This window comes from Muntiacus reevesi, chromosome 19, assembly GCF_963930625.1.
Source record: "Muntiacus reevesi chromosome 19, mMunRee1.1, whole genome shotgun sequence".
NCBI lineage: Eukaryota > Metazoa > Chordata > Mammalia > Artiodactyla > Cervidae > Muntiacus > Muntiacus reevesi.
Genome location: NC_089267.1, coordinates 19,867,922 through 19,886,873, shown reverse-complemented (window position 1 = coordinate 19,886,873; position 18,952 = coordinate 19,867,922).

The window sequence follows — 18,952 nt, the reverse complement described above, 5'->3', positions numbered from 1 at the left end:
TAGATCTACCCAAGACCTGTGCTTTTAAAAATTATTTTTGTGACAAGAAAATATAGGCACTATTTCCAGAATCACCAAAATCATTTGACAGTTGGGAAAGTTTCAGGAAGAAGTGAATTATTAAAAGAGTTGGGAAGAACAATCTTTTGTTGTTGTGGTTTTGGTTCAAAACAAAGGGCAATTCCATTGCTCTGTGTTTATGCAGCAAAATGATTTATTTTGTTCTTAAAATTTTGGTTTAAGATTTAGTGAATCAGTGCTTTATTGAAATACAGGTAAATATTTTACTATGCAAAATTTTTTTATGCAACAACATGGATGAATTTCAGAAACATAATGTTGTAAAAGAAGTTAAACATAAAAAAATAGAATTATTAAGATTTCACCTCTAACAAAGTACAAAACCAAAGTTAATCTGTGCTCTTAGTAGTCATAATAGCTGTTATCCTTGAAGGGAATAGCACAGAAATAGGGACAGGAATAAATGCTTTGTTCATTGATTTTGGTGCTGATTACACAGATATATTTAATTCATGAAACATTTATCAGCCTATAAACTTATGCACACTTGTATTTAAGAACACTGTATTCCAAAAAATATTTAAATAAGAACATATTAATCTAAAATACAGAAATCACAATAAAATTTTTTTTAAAAAATATCCAAAAAACAAAAAACCCAAGACCTTTAATTTCATGACCCAGAAATGGTCACTTCATTTTTTGGCCTTTTTTTTTTTTTTAATTTTAAGACTTTACAATTTTTGTAAAATTAAAAAATTAATGTAAGGATGCTGTAAAAATTCAAAGGAAAAATATATTTCATAAAAAACAATCATTTCCACTTACCTCCTCCCTCCCCAGGATAAAGAATCCTTCACTCTTCCTCACATCCCTAGGCTATACCTCTACCATCAGTATTCTTGCCTGGAGAATTCCATGGACAGAGGAGTCTGGCAGACTACAGTCCATGGGGATGCAACAAGTCAGACACCACTGAGCAACTAATACTTTTCACCTTATCATGTAGGCCATTTTATATCCTTCACTTCTTAACTTTTTCTTAAAGAGGGGTATAGTTTCTTTACAATATCATGTTAGTTTCTGCTGTACAAAGAAATGAATCAGCTGTATGTATTCATGCATCTCCTCCCTCTTGGACCTCCCTCCCCAGCCCACACTCATCTAGGTCACCACAGAGCACCAAGCTGATACTTGTATTTTATGGTAAGTTGTAACTAGTTATCTATTTAGCACATCGACTGTGTGGATCACTATAAACTGTGGAAAATTCTGAAAGAGATGGGAATACCAGACCACCTGACCTGCCTCTTGAGAAATCTGTATGCAGGTCAGGAAGCAACAGTTAGAACTGGACATGGAACAACAGACTGGTTCCAAATAGGAAAAGGAGTACATCAAAGTTGTATATTGTCACCCTGCTTATTTAACTTATATGCAGAGAACATCATGAGAAACGCTGGGCTGGAAGGAGCACAAGCTGGAATCAAGATTGCCAGGAGAAATATCAATAAACTCAGATATGCAGATGACACCACCCTTATGGAAGAGAGTGAAGAGGAACTGAAAAGCCTCTAGATGAAAGTGAAAGAGGGGAGTGAAAAAGTTGGCTTAAAGCTTAACGTTCAGAAAACTAAGATCATGGCATTTGGTCCCATCACTTCATGGGAAATAGATGGGGAGACAGTGAAAACAGTGTCAGACTTTTATTTTTTGGGGCTCCAAAATCACTGTGGATGGTGACTGCAGCCATGAAATTAAAAGACGCTTACTCCTTGGAAGGAAAGTTATGACCAATCTAAACAGCATATTAAAAAGCAGAGACATTACTTTGCCAACAAAGGTCCCTCTGGTCAAGGCTATGGTTTTTCCAGTGGTCATGTATGGATGTGAGAGTGGGACTGTGAAGAAAGCTGAGTGCCGAGAATTGATGCTTTTGAACTGTGGTGTTGGAGAAGACTCTTGAGAGTCCTTTGGACTGGAAGGAGATCCAACCAGTCCATCCTAAAGGAGATTAGTCCTGGGTGTTCATTGGAAGGACTGATGCTGAAGCTGAAGCTCCAATACTTTGACCGCCTCATGCGAAGAGTTGACTCGTTGGAAAAGACCCTGACACTGGGAGGGATTGGGGGCAGGAGGAGAAGGGGACAACAGAGGATGAGATGGCTGGATGGCATCACCGACTCGATGGGCATGAGTTTAAGTAAACTCCAGGAGTTGGTGATGGACAGGGAGGCCTGGCATGCTGTGATTCATGGGGTTGCAAAGAATAGGACACGACTGAGTGACTGAACTGACTGACTGACTGATTGAGGGTATATATATCTGATAGTGAAATGAAAGCCAGGTCTGGCTCTTTGTGATCCCATAGACTATATGGTCCATGGAATACTCCAGGCCAGAATACTGGAGTGGGTAATATTTCCCTTCTCCAGGGGATCTTCCCAACCCGGGGATCAAACCTAGGTCTCCCGCATTGTAGGCAGATTCTTTCCCAGCTGAGCCACAAGGGAAGCCCTTGTGTATATATGTCAATCCTACCTCCCAATTCATCATTCCCTTTTCTTCTCTGCCTCATGTTCACACATCTGTTCTCTACATCTGTGTGTCTATTCCTGCCCTGTAAATAGATTCTTTTGTCATGAGCATGTATTATTAAATATTCTTGAAAAAATTATTTTAACTGTTGTAAAAAATTTTATAGGATTTGTAAACATTCTGGTTTGAAGTATATATTCTTTTCCTAGTTTCTTTTAACATAAAGATGGGCTCTTATTGAATGGAAATTTCTACCGTATCTCTATTCCTTTTAAATACCTGATATTCTAATAATAGAAATTAATTATTCAGTCACAGGACAGGATAATTTTTAAGACTTTTTGTATATATTGTCAATTATTTCACTCTTAGAGTTACATGAACTTATATATATACCAAGTATATATTTTGAATGAGATGAATATTTCCATATGTATTGAACATTTGCATTTTTTCTTTCATATTTATCAATCTTCTTTTAGGATGTATTTTTCCCATTGGTTATGCTTTTATTTTATTTACTAGCCATTTTTTCTAAGTTTTCTCATTTTTGCTTTTATTTGCCATCTGGGTTTTTGATGAATTACTCTTTGTTATTTTCTTTTATCTCATTCCAAATGTTATCATTCTAACACAAGCTCTGATAAATACACATACACACACACATACACACACACATAGCCACTCTATTTTCAATGACTTTGTATTATCCCTTTCACTTCATACAAATATTTTTATATAAATTATAATATAAGGCTATTTTCCTATCTAACAGTAAGATGACTTTCCCAGCATCAGTTAGTGAATAGTTATTTTTGTTCAAAATTTTTGATCTCACCTTTATTATACATTAAAATATTACTTACAATAGGCTATCTTCTGTTTTATTTATTGTTAATTTTAATCTTGCCATCAGTTCTTCTGCTATATTGTTTTCATTGCCATCCATTATATTACATTTTGTTATCTGATAGGAACAGGAAACTCTACTTTTCTTTTTCAAAAACTTCTTAGTTATTCAAAATTTGCTCTCCCTTTCTGAATTCGAATTGAAATTTAAGGAAGCCACTACATTAACTGGGCAGAATTGACAGTTTTCACAATTAGCTAGTTTTCCTGTAGATAAATATGATGTAAAAGTATCTTTTTAAACTTATCGGCAAGGGTTAATACTTTATGTGTTTTTGTCGAGTCAAGAATAGTTCTAAGTGTTTCATATTCTTGTTGTTTTTATATAAATAATAATCTTCTATTATGTTTGCTTCCCAAGGATTTTCTTGCCATAGTTTTACACCAGTAGGTACTAACAATTTTGTTCACGAGAAGTTTATTTAGAGAGTATTTTGCTTATATAATATTCCTTCTTTTTCTCCCTCCTGTACATCTTTTAGTGTTGAGCATGTGTATTGTGTATCCATGTTAAAAAATTATTCTGAGTTTTTGTATTTTGTATTTTGTATAGAAAATTGTTTCTATAATTGAGAAAGAATGACTTCCATGGTAATATATATGACACTGCTTTCTTGTAAATACTTTCAGAAGCAATGAAAATAAATGTCAAATTCCTACAGAAAAATGACCTATTTTTTTGGTAAGTATAATAATGTGAACTCTCCGAGAATCTTGACTTACTCTAAGTGATCCATCAGAAGCTTTCATAGGTTCCTTTCCAAGTTTGTTATAAGGAGACTTCTAAGACCTTCCTTTAGGGAACCAGATGATTGCTGATTTGGGCTTCTTCTGTGTAGCCAACACTCTTGTTTTTTGTTCAAAGAGGACATTTGCAGCTTCAGGGCACTTTGTTTTTGTCACAATCATTGACCTCCATTACCAAACACAAAATCAGATTCTTTCATCATGTTTTTAATAGACTTGTACCTCATTTGTTGGCCAATTAATTGGGAAGGAGGGAGTGACTGTAGTTTTATAGGCTGAGAAACAGAAAACAATTTTACTCAATTATTTAGTAGAAACTGAAATGTCACAAGAGTTTCTGAGAAACCTAATTTTTACAACAACATTCTACCATATGCAACTTCAGAAGATTTCTCAAACTCCAGGGAATGATAAAAAGTATTTTCAATCTTTATAGTTATACCACACTGTTTATTTTTCTTGTTTCTTATGCATTATAATCACAAGCATTGTAGATGGTTATGAAGTCTTGGCTTGACTGGAGCCAAAAACTGCTGAATCATTACATGAATCCTTGCTGCCAAGGTGGGGGTCTTTTTCTGCATTTGCATAAATCTTGTAAAATGTCAGAGGCCCATTTGAAAAAGTGTACAGAGTTAATATTTTTTCTAAGAAACTTAGTTTTTATTTGTTTGTTTCCCAGTGATTTCCAGTATTTCCAGAAATTTCATTTCTCTCAGATTTCTTGGGATATAGAAACCAAGCAACAAATTAATAACAAATAATATTTAAAAGTTATTTTCATATATAATAAAATTATACTTCTCTAAAATCACCCCCATGTTATGACTCTCAACCCTTTAATGGCTCTGAAAAACTCAGGAATCTCCTATCATCCAATTATAACACACTTCACCAAAATCAAGAACAGTAGTTCACCTCATAATTCTAAAATCGTCCTGCACTCTAGAGTCCCATCTTACACTGAAAAACTACTACTACTGATAAGTAAAGACTGTGTTCCCTTTTTGTGAAAATTCTTCAAATGTAATAGGAAAATCTATGCTTGTTAAATCTACCATGAGATAGGTGGGGGAAAGCGTCTATAAGCTTTAGTTTACTCACAATTACAAGTACACTCATTCAACATTTAATGAACGCCTATCCTGACTACAGCCATGGAATTAAAAGATGCTTACTCCTTGGAAGAAAAGTTATGACCAACCTAGACAGCATATTAACAAGCAGAGACATTACTTTGCCAGCAAAGGTCTGTCTAGTCAAGGCTATAGTTTTTCCAGTAGTCATGTATGGATGTGAGAGTTGGACTATAAAGAAAGCTAAGCACCAAAGAAATGATTCTTTTGAACTGTGGTGTTGGAGGAGACTCTTGAGAGTCCCTTGGACTGCTGGGAGATCCAACCAGTCCATCCTAAAGAAAATAAGTCCTGAATATTCATTGGAAGGACTGATGTTGAAGCTGAAACTCCAATACTTTGGCCACCTGATGCGAAGAACTGATTCATTTGAAAAGACCGTGATGGTGGGATGACAGAGAGGGAGATGGTTGGATGGCATCACAGACTCAATGGACATGAGTTTGAGTAAACTCTGGGAGTTGGTGATGGACAGGGAGGCCTGGAGTGCTGCAGTCCATGGGGTTGCAGAGTCCAGACACAACTGAGCAACTGAACTGATCCTGTTTAAACCTGAATTAAAAAAAAAAAAATCACAAAGACCTAATATATAGGTTATTGTGTACTCTTGTAGGCTGAGAAAAATAACTGACAGAAGTGGACTTGTGTACACAAGTTTGATGTTTCCAGAATCAAAATATAGGAGTAAGTGAAGCAGGGCTGCCATAAAAGACCATAAAGACAAAGGGGCTGTTCCAGAGACCTGTTCAGCAAAGTTGCCACCTAATAAGACTTTGTACAGTAGCTGCATACATGGCTAATGATCCATGAAATCATGGACCTTGACAAAGTACACAGTTTCTTAAAGGATCTCCAAAAGAATAGACTAACTTCTTTAACACTTGTAACTAAAAGCAGAATTTGAGGTGGTATAACGTTACCTGAATAAGTATGAGTTAGGACCTTCTTGGAATGTAGCTTCTATTTCTCAGGAATCTTTTGTCAAATACCCCAGGTGAAGAACATATTCATATCTGAGCCTATTTCACCTACAGAGAATTCGTTGTCATGATCTAGTCGCCTAAAGTATTCCCTTCTGTAAGAGTGGTTACGAGATGAAAGAGACATCAAATTACTGGCATGACCCTGAAATTACCCCTTTGCCACTGCTACTTCCCACCCCCAGTCTGGACAACTCAGCAGAACAGTGACTCAAGTCTGCAGCCCCTTCCTCATGAAATGGCCTAGCAACCAAAATGCTATTAGGACATTAAGTATCATTTAATCACAGTTTTCCTTGGAGGAAAAAATTAAGTGATTATAAGTCTATTTCTTACTACTTCCCATTCTCTCTTTTTCATCCCTTCTCTCCTTCCTTTCCTTTTTGTTCATTCTTTAAGCACTCATGTCTATCTGATATGGTCAGAGATGCTGCAGTAGGGGCTGGGGGTATCTGTTGGGATGCAGAGAAGTGGAGGAAAAATTTTTTTCCCAATTATATAAAAGTATTAAAAAGATGACTAAGTTTTGGTTTTATTCATTCCATTCCACAACATTCATCCAGGGAGACAGATATAAAGCAAAACAAGCAAAAACATCTATAGGCAGAAAAAGTAATAGTTTTCTGAGCACATAGAATGTGCTATGATCACTAATCAGGTAGGCAATTCGATCACCAATTTTTTTTTTTAAACCCTTGCCTGAATTGTGTGAAGGTGAGAATATCTGATTCTACATTTGTTATCATCCCTGTGTAGCCATCACCAGTATATTCGTTTTATTCATTTATTTAATAAGTTTTACTACAGCCCTTATGGACAATGCCACTGCTTGGGGCTGTGGGAATACTGAGATTTTAATTAAGGACAGAGCCTGGGAATTAAAATAGGCAAAGAACAAGCAGGCAAGTAACCACTACTAAGACAAGGACGTGCAGAATGCCAATCACAGGGGTGGTAAAATATATCATTCTGAAGTTTAGGAATGTAGAGGTGCACATAGGATATAATCTATGGTGACATCCCCTGGACCATTCTTGCCCTGACCCTTCACTCACCCTTGTCCCTCTCAACTTTTCTCTGATCACTAACCCCAGGGCTCTTTTGCAAATTATATCTTGCTCCTTCTTGTATTTTTTGCTCCTGAACCCCAATTTTCTTACTCTCACCTAAATTGCCTTGCATAGGCAATAAACAAATTCTTGCCAATATGATACCAGGCGAGAATGGATTAATCTGTAACAGCTGCGAGGCAATGCTTTTCAACAGACATTTTGAAGGTACTGTCCCAAAGGAATAGTGAGAAATTTTCCGGTAACACCACAGGCTGGTGGTAGAAATATTTTTGGATAACTTGGTCGATGTCTTTTAAATCTTACCACATAAGCAAACCACTTTCTCTGCCATCGTGTAGGGCCATTCCTCCAAGGATATTTGCCTTTTAAAAAACTAAGAAATTTAACTGTAGAAGACTGTTATTTAATGCAAGCTTAGTTGTGATCCCACCCACAAATTGCCCCTCACAGTTTCCCGTAGGCACCCACAGTCTAGCCCTGCTTATTTTATGTCTTTGGAAAAGCCAAAAGTGACCTGTAATTACAAGCAAACATCACTAGTGTGTGCTTGTGTTAAGTGTTTCTCTTACACTTTGAAAAGAATAATTGTATCATTAAAGCAATTCCTTTGGATGGTAAAGACTTAGATTTTTTATTTCTCAGACAGTAGCAGCCTGATGAAACATGGGCCCCACCCGTCTCAGACTTCCTGGAACAGGGACATCTAGACTTAGGTCCAGGTGTCCTACATAATCACCATAATATTTTTTCACTCCCTCCCTACAGCCACCGTCTCCAAAAATTTCTTGATATCACATGTTGTTTGGTTTGTAAAAATCAAGAAAATGAAACAGAATTTCGTGTTGAATATTTAGAAGAATTTCCTAATACCTTTGAGAAAATTTCAGTGCTCGGTGTTGCAAAATCAAGCTGGGAGATCATTGACCCAGAAGCCAGATAAGGGATCTCATTTTTCCTTAACCATGAGCCTCACAATAATTTCTTCTCAATCATTGCATATATTCTTATACAGGGTCTCTCTTCTAGATATACAACTATCAAATGAAAAGTCTGTGTGAATGCTAAAGACACAGGTGATGCCTTCTTACATAAGCATCAATGTGGCTGAAGAGAAGATCAGTGGAATATTTTTATTTGGAAATGCAAACCCTTATTTGGAAATACGTACATGTCAGGTCAGGGCTTCCCCAAATGGCACAGTGGTAATGAATCTGCCTGCAATGCAGGAGCCACAGGAGACACGGGTTTGATCCCTGGATAGGAAGATCCTGTGGAGGAGGGATTGGCAATCCACTCCAGGATTCTTGTCTGGAAAATCCCATGGACAGACGAGGCTGGTGGGCTACAGTGCATGGGGTTGCCAAAGAGTCAGACATGACTGAAGCGACTTAGCTTGCACATATACGTATGTCAAGTCTTACACTCTTTATATTTTCTTTAACTCCCTGGTCCTCCACATGGACCGTTGAGCTTGTTTATCCATAAAGATTCCCACCTGTCAGTCTGCTGAGTGAAGGACTGACTGACTGGGATAGCTATTGTCCAGACTGCAGGGAACACAGATGATCATGGCCGCTGTCCTGCTCTTCCTTCCAGCAGCAGGGAGAGGCTCAGGCTGGTTTCACAGCTTTTTGTTCACATGACTGAAAAATGAAAGGCAAACCTGAGGAGCTATTAAAAAAAAAAAAAAAAAAGGCTTGAAAAGTTCCTGGCTTAGAACATTTCAGCATCTAATTGTTAGTTTAAAAACATCTTCCTAAGTGCACTCTGGGGTTCTTCTTCTCATTCTCCTCCACCAGTCGCTGGAATGTTCTTTAAAATGAATACCCACCTAGGCCATTAAAGTGAGAGTCAAGGCGGCACTGGGCTGTGACCTTTTTGGCAGGGTAGGCTGTCCTCACACATTACCTTTACAGTGACAGAATTTTGCTTTTTCCCCCTTTTTCCTGCCATGGAACAGCCCCAAAGGAAACCTGAGAGAGATCCCAATTGGCTGAGTCCCGAGTGAAGTATTTCAACTGGAGAAGGCTCACTTCTCCATCTTTGCTTTGTTTCTCAGTCGTGAACTTTATTTTGCTCCACTATAGTGAACAATATCATGGGGTAATTAATTAGAGGCTATCCATTTTTGCCAATTAACATCTTTGATCAATGCAATGAAAATGTAAACATTTATCAACATGATCGATAAGCTTAGAGCTCCAACTATTGGACTTAAACTTTTATCATTAAATATTTGTGCAGTATATCCACAGAGATACAGAAATACATCCATGCAATTACATGAGCGGTAGAGCAAGAGCGTTAATAGACTTTAAAAAAAAAAAAAAAAGATTGAAATTTTCAAACCAGATTAAGTTTTAAAATGAAAGGAATTGAGATTGGACACCATTTAAAACTAATCACTTAAAACTATATTTAAATTTATACATTATATACAGTTTTTCATATTACAATGATTTAAACTATACACATGCCTGAGTACGTCTCTGATGATATAGGATCAAAATTAGGTAAAAGACAAACTCTGGTCTGGGTCTGCATTTACCATTACATCTTTATAAGAATGTTTTATGAGTGGAACAAGGAAAAAAGCCTATAAAAGGAAAATACTCTGGTATTCAAACATTTACAGCATGCATTTTTTTTTTTAACTAAAATGGGAGAAGGAGGGGAGGTAGAATAAAAAAGAACGAAAGACTGACAAGAGGCAGAAGGGGAAGGAGAAAGAACAAGAGGAAAGGAAGATAACAGGAAGGGGGGTGGGGAAGGAGGAGGAGAGAATGGAGTGCTTTTCTAATCACAGACTGTGATGGTCTTTTGAAATTTGTCATTCATGGTATGTCTTCCTTAGCTAAACTTGGAATCTCCACTTAAAGTTTATAGAACTAAAAGAAAAACATTTTAGTGACTTGATAAATGTTAAAATTCCTAAGCTACAGTTTCTTTCATCTATGAGAATAATTCTGTGTGCCTTGGAAATCACCAAATCATTCATCAATTTATGGTTTTAATAAATAACACTCTAAATGCCATAGAAAACATGTATTTTTACCTTGACTTTGAGTCCATGTGGAATTGTCCTGTTGTATCTTTATTTACGATGATTATACATATTTTTAGGGTTGTTAGGGCATTATTAAAATTAGATTTGTAATTTTTAAGTTACACAACTCTGTTGATCACAGGAAAAAGAGCACTATCTTTTCTCATCTCAATTAAGATATAGGAAAGTCAGACTAGAAACTAAGCTAAATCAGAAATCACCCTCTGCATTCCGAAAAAGCTCTCTGGTTTTTTGTTTTTGTAGCTTTGAGTAACCACTTGTCAAGTCTGAGATGTAAATTCAACTGAATATCTGCATTTGAAATAATTAGCTTAGGTGGCATTTACTTTCAGAGCCTTTAGACCCTTTGGCAGAGATCAAATGGGCAGTGTCAATGAATCAAAATGCTTCATAACTAAAAGTTAACAAGAGTTTAAAAAAGATGAGATGCCAATAGCTATTCAAAAGTACAGTTTAAAAACAGTAGTTTTATATTACAGCCTGACTCCCCTGTTTGAAGCTATAAATATCCTAGTACATTGAGAGATGAAAATTCTTGCAGTATTTATTTTCAAACATAATGTTACAAAAAGTGTTTAGTCATGGTCAGATACAAAATTTACATAAGCATAAAGTACAATAGTCAATTATTTATATTAAATAAGTTTTCTAATTAGTGACAAAGTCAGGTACAAAGGCATTCTCTTTCTTTTTTATCCATTCATTAAATTTATATCTTATAAATTTCCACTGTGCTATGATTTAGAAGAGCTTCTCCAGTGGCACAGTGGCAAAGAATCCACCTGCAATGCAGGAGACCAGGGTTGGATCTCTAGGTCAGGAAGATCCCCTAGGGAAGGAAATGGCAACCCTCTCTAGCATTCTTGCTTAAAGAACCCCACGGAGCCTGGTATGCTACAGTCCATGGGGTCACAAAAGAGTTGGACATGGCTTAGTGATTGAACAACAACAACAAATGATTTAGAAAATAAATTTTTAGTTTATCGTGTATATTAGCAGCTGACAAAAATTTATTCAAACACTGATAATTTCACTTAATTTTCCCCTAATAATATATTTGCACTGGATCCCATCATTATTGATTAAAAGGTACTGAGTTAACAAAAATATTTAGTTTGCTTAATTAAGCTGAAGTAACACTGAATAAAAATTCATATACAGAAAAAATCAGAGATGTGATGTGAAAAGTGGTTCATTAACAGCTAAAATTGGAAGGGGCCTCTGTTCTCATCTAATGCAACCTCTTTCTCAAGTCAGAAAGCTACACAAAAGGAGGCTGACATTTATTCATCCTGTGGTTGCTTATTTTCAAGGATGGAGATCTCATTCCTTCACAGGACAATACATTTACGTTATTGAAATTAAGTGCTGTCTTTCTTCTTGCACATCCTACCCACTGGTCTTTTATTTTCCCTTTGAAACATTAGAGAGAATAAGTCCATTCCTTCCTGCACATGAATTAAGCACCTCCCCCCCACCTCCTCATAGTTAAAAATGATTTTATGTTCTCAATTAAATCATAATGTATTGAGTTTTTCAACCATTCTTTTAGGGCAGGTTATTCAGACCACATTCCAAACTATGCCAGTTAAGTTATTCTGAATTCTCTCTACTTGGTGCCATTCAATGACATCTAGAAATGGATTCAGCTTCCTAGGTGTCATCTGACTGGTGCTGAATACAATGCTGGAGGAAATCTTAGTTGATTTGAACAATATTTCATCTCTTAATGCAGCATAGAAATATGTAATTAGCATGTTGTAGAAGGGCTTGGTGGTGGTGGCTGTTGTTTGATGACATCATCTTTGGGTTTTCTTGCTATAATCTGTGGTCAACTAAAGCACTTCAATTTCTTTTTCTAGTCAACTGCTGTCAAGACAGTCTGTCATTGTTTTCTGGGCCTTCATTTTTGTTGTTGTTGCTTTTAATCGCCAACCAGGAATTGAGTGTTGAATTAAGTGTTAAAAAGGTGAACTTTATGACCAACCTAGACAGCATATGAAAAAGTAGAGACATTACTTTGCCAACAAAGGTCCATCTAGTCAAGGTTATGGTTCTTCCAGTGGTCATGTATGGATGTGAGAGCAGGACTGTAAAGAAAGCTGAGTGTCAAAGAATTGATGCTTTTGAACTGTAGTGTTGGAGAAGACTCTTGAGAGTCCCTTGGACTGCAAGGAGATCCAACCAGTCCATCCTGAAGGAGATCAGTCCTGAATATTCATTGGAAGGACTGATGCTGAAGCTGAAACTCCAGTACTTTGGCCACCAGAATGTGAAGAACTGACTCATTGAAAAAGACCCTGATGCTGGGAAAGATTGAGGGCAGGAGGAGAAGGGGACAACAAAGGATGAGATGGTTGGATGGCATCACATATTCAATGGACATGGGTTTGGGTGGACTCTGGGAGTTGGTGATGGACAGGGAGGCCTGGGGTGCTGCGGTTCATGGGGTCGCAAAGAGTCAGACACCATTTAGTGACTGAACTGAACTGAAGGCTTATTTTGAATCAGTTTTATTCTTTTATGTGTTTGCTATCATCCTCACCCTTGGAGTTCTGCAAGTTTGATAAATAAACCTTTCTTGTCACAACATTCACAGATGAAAAGTTCAACATGACAGAATGAGGAAAACCTATGGAATTCTACAGGTGTTTAGAAGTCTTGTAGCTACTGTGAAGGGTCCTTCTCTAGTCACTAATTTGCACACTTTGAGTATGACCATTTGAGTCTAAGTTATTACTTTATTGGGCTTCCCTGGTGGCTCAGATTGTAAAACAATCTGCCTGTGATGAAGGAGACCTGAGTTTGACCCTTGGGTCAGGAAGATCCCCTGGAGAAGGGAATAGAAACACACTCCAGTATTCTTGCCTGATGAATCCCATAGACAGAGGAGCCTAGCAGGCTATAGTCCATGGAGTCAAAAAGAGCCAGACATGACTGAGCAACTAACACTATTACTTTATGAGGAACTTCCTCAAATGGCTTAAAAATCAAGCTTCAAGGTGAAAGGTGATGGAGAGAAGGGTAGCAGACACAAGTCCCAGAGTTCCAGGGTTCAAACCTTGGTTCTGCCAGTTACCAGCTGTGTGAGCTTGTCTCTCTCACCTTTTCTGGATTCACTTATCTCTAAAGTAGAGATGATGCTGGATGGGAGAGGAGTTTAGGGGAGAATGTATATGTGTTTATGTATGACTGAGTCCCTTTGCTGTCCCTCTGAAGATATCACATTGTTAATGAACTACACTCTAATATAAAATAAAAGATAAAAAAATCAAAACTAAAGAATTTGAGAAAAAAATTAGAGATGATGGTGATGATCTGATTATACTAATGATGATGAAAGAAACTGTACAAAAGATTTTTGTGAAGTTAAATGGATTAATATATCTAAAGTACTAAGGAAAATACCTGACATAGAATGAACACAATATAGTGACCAAATTTAAGTCTACACTTCATAGCATTCTTCTGACATATCAGGTTTTGAGAACCAATACTTTAGGACCATCAATCTAATTTTTTAATGTAGTAAACCATAAGGTTTATAATTTATTCTAAAAGTGTATCTAGAACAAAAATTCAGCTTGCAATTAGTCATTCTAAAATCTGATTTTTTCTATTTTTTTAAGTTTTAAAATATTATAAAGTACATTAACATGATATAAAAAGTGCATCCTATTTTCTTCTTTGAAAGCCTTCAAAGAAAAATTTAAATTAAAATGACATCAGATTTATATATATATAAAAGACCATATTAGAAAAAACATTATTCTATATTAAAGGAAATTTCCCTAACCTCAATTATATGTAAAAGGAAACTTTTTGAATATAATATTTGGTATTAAAAATGACATACATATATACAGTAGCTTTTTCTTTGTCATTAGTTCAAATGTTTTCCTATATGTAAAGAATTTTGGTATCTCTCAAGGGTCTAAGTAGAAAAAAAATGTTTAGAGATGTTTAGGTATGTTTGCTTTTAGAAGGAAAATTTAAATCTTTTTTATCAAAACTTATAGGAAGGCTTCTTGAAACAGAAATGCAAATCTTCTCCAGAATTTGTTAAATTTTCTATTCATACTAAACTTCTTTTCCATATTTACTAAGACCACAGGTGTAGGTATCTTCTTGTTTATTTCGGATAATTCTGTGTATCTGTGTTTTTGTATTATTATCAAAATCTCCAAAATTGGAAGCCTCATTTGATTAAGTTCAAGTTTTCTGAAGACATTTAATGTAAGAGTCAAGGCATAATCTAAGTTTAAAATTTATACCAATTTTTGATGACTATGTATGAAAATGTAAAAGATCTCAATACTTTCAATATTTTGTCCATATTGAAAGGAAAATATTTTGTATATATACTGGGTAAAATAATATATGTTAGTTTGACTTGTTCTTTTTACTTTTTCCTAATGTGCTTACTTTTACATCATTCCCATGACGGTGCTTTTGTACAGCACTGATCTAAAAGCATCTCATTTCTCTCTAACACCCTCCATCCCAAAGGCCACCATAATCTGAAATACTATGATATTTTCCTAGTTGGTTTTTAGTATTTACACCTTCAATTTAACCTCCACTTTTTAGCCAAAGTAATATTTCTAATGCAAAATCCACACTGAATGGATTCTTCCCTGTTCTTCACTATTTCCCCAAATTAAATTCTAATGCCTGGAGGCAACTTTAATGGCTCACTCTCTAAACTCATTGCTAACCAATCCTCTTCAAAAAATTCATGCTGACCAAGCTTTTACACTCTCTCTCCCTGATAGGACTCATGTTGCTCCTGTACAATGCTGATCTAGAAGCATCTCATTTCTTTCTACCACCCTCCAGCCCCACAGCCACCATAATCTGAAATACTGTAAAATTTTTCCTCTATATATGCCACTGCCTTTGTGGTTTTCTCATTGCTAAGCTTTACTCACAGTCTAGGACTAGCTCAGATACCATCTTCTCTGTAAAGTCATGTTTTATATCCTATGCTTTGTTTAGGCCCCCTTTCATGTCTCCCAGACAACTCAAAGGCACCTGATCTATTTTTTGCATACCACAAGTGTCTTTTTGCTTGTGTTTATTATACCATGAGATCCTGAATGTATAAAATGTAGATGGGAGACCCATGAGGAAGTCATTACATATGGTTTTAAGTTCTCTTAAGGAAGGTTATTATCTCCTTATTTCATGTTAGTTCACTATAATATAATCAAGTGGAAAACATCTTTTGTTAAAAACTCCTACTTGAATGAGCCTTATGATGAAAACAGGCATTCAAAAGCTTATACCGTGATAATCTGTGAACACTCCCAGTACTTCCAGGTAATTTTGTCAGTAAGAATAATGCGCTGTTCTTGTTGATAACTGCCTTGGTTAACTGTGTTGTTCAGTTGCTAAGCTGTGTTCTACTTTGCGATCCCATGAACTGCAAGACCTAACTGTCATCTTTCCTGGAGTCAAAAGTCATTATTTTTCATGTGGTGTAAACTCCATCTACCAGGAGAGAGGTCTACAGAGGTGAGACCCAGTTGGGCAAATGCCCCTTCTTCCTTGGAGTCTCACAAGGAGGCTCCTATTTGTACCCTTTGCCTCTCTTCCATCGGCTTTTGGAACCCAGAAGAAAGCACCAGAACAGTGCTTGCCTCCCTTTCTCCTCCCTTCCCCCAATCTAAGTACTCCAGACACCCAAGATGATGTGAATCTTCAAATCTTCAAGTCCAAGATGGTTGTATGTGTAATCATACTATCATAGTATGTATAACCATCATAATTTTGTTGTTTATTGTTTTCTTATGAGGAAGCTGATATATGCTCTTCTGCTAACCTTTTTGATTGTTAAATGATTTACCTTTGTTGGTTACCTTTGTGATAGCTTCATCTCAAAAGCTGATGCTGAGAAGATAAAGTCAAATATCATCTTCTTAAACATTATTAATGAAGAAACGCTGTAGAAAACGCTCATCTGTCACATCATCAGACACTCTCACTTCAACCAATCCCAAGCACTTAGTATCTGAAAAGTTGCTTTGTGAGTCAAAGTTGTATGATGAATAGCTCTAGAAATAAACCTTATAAACAAATATTTATTGGGCAGGAAGTAATGAATTTTGTAAGAAAGTGTGCACATTCAATGTGTGGACAAAGAATGCCATTACAGTAAATGAAGAAAGTTGTGACCATCAAGCTGTAAGCCTCTGCAGCCACCCCTAATGGTATACCCTGCAGGGATTCAGAATGGAGTAAAACAGGATACTGACCCTAGATAGTTAAGATGCACATCCAAGGAATAATTTCATTAAGCCCAGACTTTTTATCTTCCTGTACATAGTAAAGCACTAAATTTTTAAATTTGAGATATCCATTTTTTTTAATTGGAAGTAATTTTAAAAAATATTTGATTGCTTATTTATTTATGTGCAAAACCTCCTGTGTAACCTGGCTCCTCCCTTACTTCTTCAGAACAGTCCCTCAGAACTAGCTTAAATCTTCAGTATTTACACTGAATAAGCCATAATTCTCACCCTTTAGGTTGTGCAATTTTTTTTCAGTAAACAAACTATACAGGATTTTTATAAAATGGAGACATTCTTTCCACTTAAAAGCATAAAACAAAGATCCAAGGGTTGGCATAGTTTGATCTGTGCCTTGAATAATTTTAGAAAAAAAATTTTGATCAACTTTATATGAACGAGGATCTTTAGTTTCATCAGCATCTTAGATTTTAATGAATTTGACCAGAAGAAGAACTTACTGCATGGAAGTTATGTTACTAAAAGAATCTCTAGGAGGCCTTGAGAATCTTGCTCCAAGGTGATATAATCAGGTATATGACTTTAAATCATGCTTTGAAAATGACTTGATGTTCATGTGTAGTGCTGCCTTGAGAATCCCTTGGACTGCAAGAAGATCCAACCAGTCAATGCTAAAGGAAATCAGTTCTGAATATTCATTGGAAGGACTGATGCTGAAGGGGAAATGCCAATAATTTGGTCACCTGGTGTGAAGAACTGACTCATTGAAAAAGACCCTAATGCTGGGAAAGATTAAAGGTGGGAGGAGAAGGGAACGACAGGGATTGAGATGGTTTGATGGCATCACTGATTCGATGGACATGAATTTGAGTAAGCTCCAGGAATTGGTGATGGACAGGAAAGCCTGGCATGCTGCATTCCATGGGGTTGAAAAGAGTCAGACACGACTGAGTGACTGAACTGAACTGATAGTGCTGTCATTGCAATCTTTTGCAATGACAAAAGATTGTCATTGTAGACTTTTTCTTGCTGTACCCTGAGAAAAACCTCTAACACAAGAGAAAATTCTTCCTAAGTCCTGGTTTTTTTTTTTTTTTTTTTTACTTCAGTTCTCACAGATTAAAAAGACAGAGATCATTGCAAGTGGTCATATTCATGCTGCAAAGGAAAAGAAGAACCAGTATATAACACCTTTTTCTTCTGCACTGAGAGGGAGGCTGGGCAGCTTGAAAAGATTCCTAGGAAGTTCAGATTCCAGATGGTCCAAAAAGTGGCCAATGTGAAGCAAAGATGGATGGAGTGTGGACAGCATTCCCTGAAAAATGAAAGACTCTGAAAGAAGGTATCCAGATAAAGATGTATAGTGTGATGATGGAAATGAGCATCATGTACTTCTTTGGAACCCAATAGTCTATGGAAATGCTGGGAGGAGTGGGCTTCAGTTCAGTTCAGTCACTCAGTCGTGCCTGACTCTTTGCAACCCCATGGACTGCAGCACGCCAGGCCTCCTTGTCCATCACCAACTCCCGGAGCTTGCTCAAACTCACGTCCATCGAGTCGGTGAAGCCATCCAACCATCTGATCCTCTGTCACCCCCTTCTCCTCCTGCCTTCAATCTTTCCCAATATCAGGGCCTTTTCCAATGAGTCAGTTCTTTGCATCAGGTGGCCAAAGTATTGGAGTTAACAGTTTCAGCATCAGTCCTTCCAATGAATATTCAGGACTGATTTCCTTTAGGATTGACTGTTTTGATCTCCTTACAGTCCAAGGGACTCTCAAGAGTCTTCTCCAATACCACAGTTCAAAAGCATCAATTCATCAGTACTCAGCTTTCTTTATAGTCCAACTCTCACATCCATCCAGACTACTGGAAAAACCATAGCTTTAGCTAGATGGATCTTTTTTTGCCAAAGTAATGTCTCTGCTTTTTAATATGCTGTCTAGATTGGTCATAGCTTTTCTTCCAAGGAGCAAGCATCCTTTAATTTCATGGCTGCAGTCACCATATGTGGAGATTTTGGAGTGCAAAAAAGAAACCCTGTCAATGTTTCCATTGTTTCCCCATCTATTTTCCATGGAGTGATGGGACCAGATGCCATGATCTTAGCTTTCTGAATGTTGAGTTTTAAGCCAACTTTTTCACTTTCCTCTTTCACTTTCATCAAGAGGCTCTTTAGTTCCTCTTTGCTTTCTGCCATAAGGGTGGTATCATCTGCATATCTGAGGTTAT